The following is an 8,178-nucleotide window of genomic DNA, read 5'->3' on the forward strand; positions in this document are numbered from 1 at the left end:
GGCCAACGTGGCTGAGGCTTCTGGGAGCTGAAGTCCAAAATCTCTTACTTAAAGAGCACAGTTTGGCGATCACTGATATTAATAATCTACACCTTAAAATTAATGCAGTTTGACACCGCTTTAAGTGTCATGACTCCATTCTATGGGATCCTAGAAACTGTAGTTTGTTGTGGCACCAGAGTTCTCTGACAGAGAAGGATACATTTCTCACAAAACTACAGGTCCCAGGATTCCTTAGCACTGAGCCATGGCAGTTAAAGTGGTCTCAAACTGGGCTATTTTCTGCAGTGCAGCTGCAGCCCACAACATTTCCTCACGTTTTTCCGGGGGGGGGAACCCATTACTAAAAAATAAAAACATTGTTGTGTGAGAAAAATGAATACACACAAGCCTAGGGGCATTTCAAGAATGAGGGCGTATTAATAAGAATGAGTGGCCTAGTGAGTGAACAAGGTCCAGAACACACTGCAGAAATAATCCAGTTTGAGACCGCTTTAACTGCCTTGGCTCAGTGTTAGGGAATCCTGGGAACTGTAGTTTTGTGAGACATTCTGCCTTCTCTGTCAAAGAGCTCTAGTGCCAGTTTCCAGGATTCCCTAGCATTGAGCCAGGGCAGTTAAAGTGGTCTCAGACTGGATTATTTCTGCAGTGTGTTTTGGTCCATAGTGTTTGACAACGGAGATTAAAAGAGGATTGTTTCAGCCGGTTGAACAGGAAATGAATCTCAACTGAGCTCTTTCATTTTGTAGTCATTACTCCTGTTCTTTCCACACATATCGAAGATTGTAGGAGCTGGACTACTTTGAAACCACTTTAACTGACATGGCTCAGTGCTATGTTGTGGCACTAGAGCAGACCTATGGCATTACAACAAACTACAGTTCCCAGAATTCCAGGGTTGAAATCCTGCCTCAGCCATGGAAACCCACTGGGTGGCCTTGGGCAAGTCACACACTCTCAGCCTCAGATGAAGGCAAAGTCAAATCCCCTCTGAACAAACCTGGCCAAGAAAACTCCATGATAAGAATCACCATAAATCAGAAATGACTTGAAGGCACACAAGAACATCAATAGATGATTGTTAAGTACCTCAATAAAATATAAGTCCCAGATTTTCATAGACTAGGAAGCATGGCAGTTAAAGTGGTATAAAGTTGAAGGCTTTCATGGTTGACATCTATAGTTTTCTGGGTTATAAGGCCATGTCGTGGAAGAGTTTATTCCTGACGTTTCTCCAGCATCTGTGGCTGACATCTTCAGAGAATACTGGCATGGAAGAGAGTTGGGAGTGTGTGTGTGTGTGTTTGTGTGTGTGTATAAAATGTGTGACTCTTGTTTGAGGAAAAGGGATTTGCATGTTGGCCTGTTGTTGAATGGCAAGGCCTCAGGGTCAGGGGGGGTTTCCCAGCAGACAATGGATCACTCATTAAATAGACACCCTGAGGCCTTGCCATTCAAAACAGACCAATACAGAGATTAACATGTAAATCATGTAAACAACTTCCTCTCAACCAAAGGACACAAAGTGTATATATACCCCGCTCACTTCCATGCCAGCAGCATTCTCTGAAGATGCCAGCCACAGATGCTGGCAAAACGTCAGGAACAAACTCTCCCAGAACACAGCCACATAGCCCGAAAAAAACACAAAAAATAAAGTGTATAAAGCTTGTGTCCTGTGGAATACTCTCCCAATGGGGTCATTTAACAGAAATCCATTTTGAGGATGTGGTGCTATTGCACATGGATTTTGTGTAAGAGGTGATGTAGAGTACACTATTATTGCCCAGAAATCCTACTCTCTGAGTTTTGCAAAGGAAGCTGGTTGGCCACTGGGGAAACAGAATGCTGAGCTACACAGTCCTTTCCTCTAATCCAGCACAGTGTTCCTTATATTTTTAATTGCTTTGTATTGTAATCATTTGTTATCAAATGGCTTATAATGTGGATCTAAATATTTCAATTATGTTAATAATAAATTTTAAAAAATTGCACTGTATTGTGCATTCACATGTTTCAAAGTCTACTCAGGGCCAGGCCCATTTCAGAGTTAGTAGTTCTGAACTGAATCCAAGCTGACATGGTGCAGTGGTTTGAGACGTGGACTCCAGGGTCCAAAACACATTGCAGAAATAATCCAGTCTGAGGCCTCTTTAATTGTCCTGGCACAATGTTAGAGAATTCTGGGAACTGTAGTTTTGTGAGACATTTAGCCTTCTCTGTCAGTTTGGTGCCACAACAAACTACAGTTCCCAGGATTCCCTAGGACTGAGCCAGGGCAGTTAAAGTGGTCTTGAACTGGATTATTTTTGCAGTGTGTTTTGGACAAGATCAAGATTCAAATCCCCAGTCTGACCTGGAAACCCACTGGGTAACCTTGGGCAAATCACACACTCTCAGCCCTAGAAAAAGGCACTACCTCTGAAACAACCCCTATGATAGGATCATTTTAAATTAGAGTCAACTTGGAAGCACATAACAACAAATTATTGAATTTAATGGATCTTTTTCAAGTTAACGTATATACAGCTGGACATTTGACTCTATAATGTATGCATGCAAATTTACAGCCCAGGCCTATGCATTATTCCAAAATTATCCCCACTGGAAATTCCAACAGGATGATCATGAAAATAAGTAGTTCGTTATCCTATGGCTTTGTAATTTGAGGTGGAACATACCTCATGCACATTATGTGATGATTCCAATGTGATTGCAATATCTGTCAAGCAGGACGTGGTTGAGATACAATCAAGAATCATGTATACATTTTCTTGGGCATAGCAGCAAACTTGGTGAGACAAAACTTGTGGGTTAATGCCCATAGGTAGTGGGCCATAATTTCCAGGATGTTAAAATTGCCTCTTTTCACTTTTCACCAGACAACACTAATGTGTGATATAAGGCTTTGCACAGTTCACAAATGCTGACTGATTAGAGAAATGATTATTTGACAAGATCATTATGTTCTCCTTGTGCTTGTTCAGTACTATGCTCCAAGAAGGTGAGTGTTCACTCAAGATGCTGTAGCAAACCACTGTACAATGCTATAGGACAAATCTTAATAGTCCTGGAGAACCTTTAGACCTCCAGTCGTTTAGGCATGCAGCTCTCTTAATCCCCTTCTGAATGTGGCCCGTGACTCCAAAGTCAGTGGTATACTGAATTTGTTCCAGGTTTTAATCCAAATTAATTTGCCCAAAGTGCTGAACCTATTCTGGGGATAGAGTTCAGTATCTTGGGCACTCCTTTAAAATTCAGAGTAAAACCAGGGGCAGACTCGCTTCCCCACTGACGTCAGAGTCAATAGCCAGCACTATCTCTTACCATTGACCATGATAGCTGGGACTGCTGGGATCTGCAGTTAAAACATCTGGAGGACCAGATGTGCTAAAGTTATGCTTTATGGCCATAAGTGTCATTGGCATTATGAAAGATGCCACTATTACCACCATCAGCATCCAATTGCATCCACTTAAAGCTTTTACAACTTGCTTCATATATCCACCTGATACCAATTGCTCTAAGAAATGCCAAATACAGCATCCATCTAGGTCTGTGAGAATGCAGAATCCAACTCTGTTACAAATTATAACTTCCCATTCTGTGTCAAAATAGAAAAAGTGAAGTCCCCAAAGAAACAAGAACAGGGCAGGTCAGTCATTAGCACAAGGGGTGTGAAAACTGAAGGATTAATTCAGTCAGACAAAGGTGCATGTTCCATCTTAGCCCCTGCTGGCACATCTAACAGAACCTCTGGTGACACTGAATATGAGAACAAGCCCTTGGTTTGAACACAGTTCAAAATGTGCTAAATGTAGAGAGAGACTGAACTGTGAATGATGATGCAAATGGTGTAATCTATGGGCTATTTCTTTTCCACTTGACACTTCAGTGGAATCAATCCTGATTTATAAGGGAAAGGTGAACCAAGTCTCTCCAGGCCTTGGCATTATTCCAAAATAGCTGAGCACATCGACACAAGGGAACTACACATACAGACTGCCCTTTCTTTCCAGGTTGCGTGTAGTTTCCAGAGCAAAACAGATGGTTTAAATTTTGCAATGTTGGCTCTAGAAAGTACTGTGGGGGTTGAAAACGCACCTCTTCCCTACTCTTTACGGTTGAGAAATTGTGAATAGCAAAGTTATATAACATTTACTTTCAAAAACAGCACTCATATTAAATATCTAGGTTATCAGGAGCTATCTGACCAGTATTTATCTGCACAAACATGTGTTAAAGGCTGAAGCCTCAACTGAAAACTATTCAAAAATACTGGAAATTTTATTAATTTATTTATTTATTTGAAGGTGTATCCCGTACTTTTAAAGGAGAGCCTTCACAAGATGTACCATTAGTCAAGAATAATATGATTTTAAATTATAATAATCATAAAACATCAGTTTCATTAAAGCAATCTAATAAATCTCAGCAGATGGCTGCAAGATGAGGGACACCTGGTTGAATGAAACTACATGTGAAAGGGATTTAGGAGTCCAAGTAGACCACAAGTTGAACATGAGTCAACAATGTGATGTGGCAGCTAGCAAAGTGAATGCAATTTTAGGCTGCATCAATAAAAGCTTAGTGTCTAGATTAAGGGAAGTAATAGTGCCACTCTATTCTGCTCTGGTCAGGTCCCACCTGGAATATTGTGTCCAGTTCTGGGCACCACAATTCAAAATGGACATTGAGAAACTAGAGCGTTTCCAAAGGAGGGCAACCAAAATGGTGAAGGGTTTGGAAACCGTGCCGTATGAGGAACAACTTAGGGAGCTGGGGATGTTTAGTCTGGAGAAAAGAAGGTTAAAAGGTGATATGCTAGCCCTGTTTAAATATTTGAAGGGATGTCATATAGCGGAGGGAGCAACCTTGTTTTCTGCTGCTCCAATGAACAGGACCTGGAACAATGGATGTAAGCTGCAGGAAAAGAGATTCCACCTCAACATTAGGAGGAACTTCCTGACAGTAAGGGCTGTTCGACAGTGGAACACACCCTTTCTTCAGAGTGTAGTGGAGTCTCCTTCCTTGGAGGTCTTTAAACAGAGGCTGGATGGCCATCTGTCGGAGATGCTTTGACAGAGAGTTCCTGCATGGCAGAAGGGGGTTGGACTGGATGGCCCTAGTGGAATCTTTCAACTCTACGATCCTATGATTCTACAAACACATCAATAAAAACTGTAACAGAAATTTCAGGAAACTTAAGATTTCTAGGTTTGGCAGATCAATAGGAATTCGCAAGAGGACCTAATAATTGAAAATCCATAAGTTTATTTCCAGTTGTCGACAAAGGAAAACATTGAACTCAGTGGAATTCAAGTTCCAAAAGCTGAGAACCCCGAACAAGACAAAATGGCTCTTTTTATATTATTCAAGACAAAGAAGCTTCTTCAATACACCTGATTGGCTAATTACAATTTAAACATATAGAATTCTTACAATCAGAACAGAAATACATGCATACATTAAAACTGCATCATCACTCCTTACCCCCTCCTGTAGGAATTTAGTGGCTTCTCCCTTCTAGCCTTGCTTCTGCATGTCTACTATGTATCCTTATCTCAGTAGTTTATGTTATGTCTTTCTACTGGTGCCAGCTTCCATCTAGGTCAAGATGCACTCACTATTCCTTTGCTCTAGTAACTCCAAGCCTTTATTTCAAAACCATCTCTCTGGCTGACAAAAGTGACTTCATCTTTCTATAGTTTTTATATTTCAAAAAGGAATTTCCACCACAAAACCTTTCATAAAATCCAAATAAAGCCCATAAAAACATTTAAGCAAGCATTAATTAAGTTAAAATCAGTTAAATCAAGATTCTTCCCTAAGTAACTTTTATTCTTGCACATTTTCATTCATGTAGTTTCTTGATGCACTTCTGTATTGTGCCTGTGGTCCACATACCCCCCCCAGGGGGTCACAATATCCTCACAGGGAGGCTGCAAAGGCTCAGCCCACCTCCTCCTCCCTCCAATGAACCTGCCATGTGAATGGCACCAAGGCAAAACCTGGCTGGCTGGTTTGCATGGCTACTCCCTGTGGGGAGGAGATGGGTTGAGCAGCTGAGTGACAACCAGCCTGCCAGCCTTTGTCCTTCTCTCTCTCTTTCTTCCTTTCCAGCCAGGAGCAATGCAGTCTCCTATCGGAAATGCTTCAATCCTCCTTTTCTTATTATTATGCTTTATTTATATAGCACTGTAGATTTACACAGCGCTGTAAATATAAACAATAAAATGGATAGTTTTCTTGATTTCTTCATGAGGAAGGGAGGAGACCAAGATGCAAGAAGGAAGGAGTGGATGAACAAACCAGACAGACAGCAAAAGGGTCTGGCATCCCTCCTCACCACTGATGCCTACTAACACTAAACTATTCAGAGTTAACTGGGACATTTACACATCATGCAGCACTTCACCACCACTTGTCTACCCTGCATCCGCCTTGTCCTCCTCTTCTGCACCTCCTTTCCCACCAATAGCCCCATTCCTGTGTCACTTGAAGAGCCCCTCTGCCAGACCTCAAACCCTCCCACTCTGGCCCGATACAGACAGGCCAAAATAAAGCTGCTTTGGGTCACTTTGGAGGTATGCTGTTTAAATGATGCATGTGTCCTAAGAGTCTGGAAGCCATGCCAAAGCCGCAATCCAGTCCTAAAGACTGGAGTGCAGCTTTGGCGCAGCTTCTGGACTCTTAGGACACATGCATAATTTAAACAGCATACCTCCAAAGTGACCCAAAGCAGCTTTATTTTGGCAGTTTGTATAGGGCCTCTGTCTCTTTTCTGCTTCTCATTTCATTTCAGATCCCATCAAAACATTCTGAGTGGTATGATAGAAACAGAATGACAAAATCTTGGAGCTGTAAGAGGAGCAGAGTTATTGACTTCCAGGTGCATATATTCCTTTTTGGACATTGCTTCATAATCCTCCACTTCTGAGGAGCCATGTTCAATCCACTTTGGCCTGAGGACAGGTGGCTGCCCTGTTCTCACTCAGCTCATATCCTCCCTGGAGCAGAGCAACCATTTGAAAGAAGCCAAGGCAAAGGCTGGCTGGGCCTACACATTGCCTTTCTATCCACTCCGGTTGCAAGCTGGAGGGAAGAAACAGGAGAAAAGTCTTCTTTCCCCCTCTGGCGCCTCTTAGGGAAGATGTAAATGTTAGTGGTTCAATGTTCACAGGTATTATTATTATTTATTTATTTGAGTTTTAAATCCTGAATTAAGTCTTGGGGGTCCATGGCAACAAAATACAGTACATTTAAAGGGGGACTGTGATAAAGAAAAGATTAAGAACCAGTGCTCTAGGCAATTTCTAGGACACAACATGGTGTAATGGTTTGAGTGTTGGACTAGGACTTTGGGAAAATAGGGTTCAGATCCCCACTCAGTTATGGACACCCCCCTCTAAACATATCTTGCCAAGAATGCCCCATGATAGATTCACCTTTGGGTCACCATTAGTCAGAAAGAACTAGAAAGCAAACAACAAGGCAATCTCCTGTGCTAAGTTATTATTACCAAGGACAGTTTACTCTTGTATGTAGTGGTGTCATTAGGAGATATGGAGGGTGTGGACCACTCTGGGTGTCATCCCAGGTGACGTGTACATCCAGTAGGGCTGGACACCTGGTGGAACTGGCATGGCTACTGGGCAAGTGAGAAAGGGCATTGAAAATGGAGAGAGACGACTGTATACTCAACTATAAATTGACCTCACATATACATTGAGGGCAGTTTTGGGGACAAAATTATGGATTTTGATATGACCTATGGATAAGTCTAGGCTAGGGTAAAATTTAGGGGCGTATATCAAAGGATGTAAAGGATGAGCCAAAGGAAAACAATGACAAAGAACTTACAAAATTCCAACAGGCATAACTGTGCTCACACTAAAAGTTGGATAAGAGAGTAGAAGGCCTCAATGCCTTTAGTACAGATTACACTCTTGCCTTTCACCAGGGGATGGTTCCCTAGAGTTAAAATACAGTACAGTGGTCCCTCCACGTTCGGGGCTTTGACATTTGCCAATTTGATTATTTGCAAATGTCATGCTGAGTGCATGCCTATTCCTTCTCCTTCACCCTCCTGGGCTTTTCTCCTTGGGGTGGGGGAAGCCCAGGAGGGAGCAAACAGTCTTCCTGAGAGGAAGCCTTGCTCAACACTGTTGGTCTTCC

This window comes from Sceloporus undulatus, chromosome 1, assembly GCF_019175285.1.
Source record: "Sceloporus undulatus isolate JIND9_A2432 ecotype Alabama chromosome 1, SceUnd_v1.1, whole genome shotgun sequence".
NCBI lineage: Eukaryota > Metazoa > Chordata > Lepidosauria > Squamata > Phrynosomatidae > Sceloporus > Sceloporus undulatus.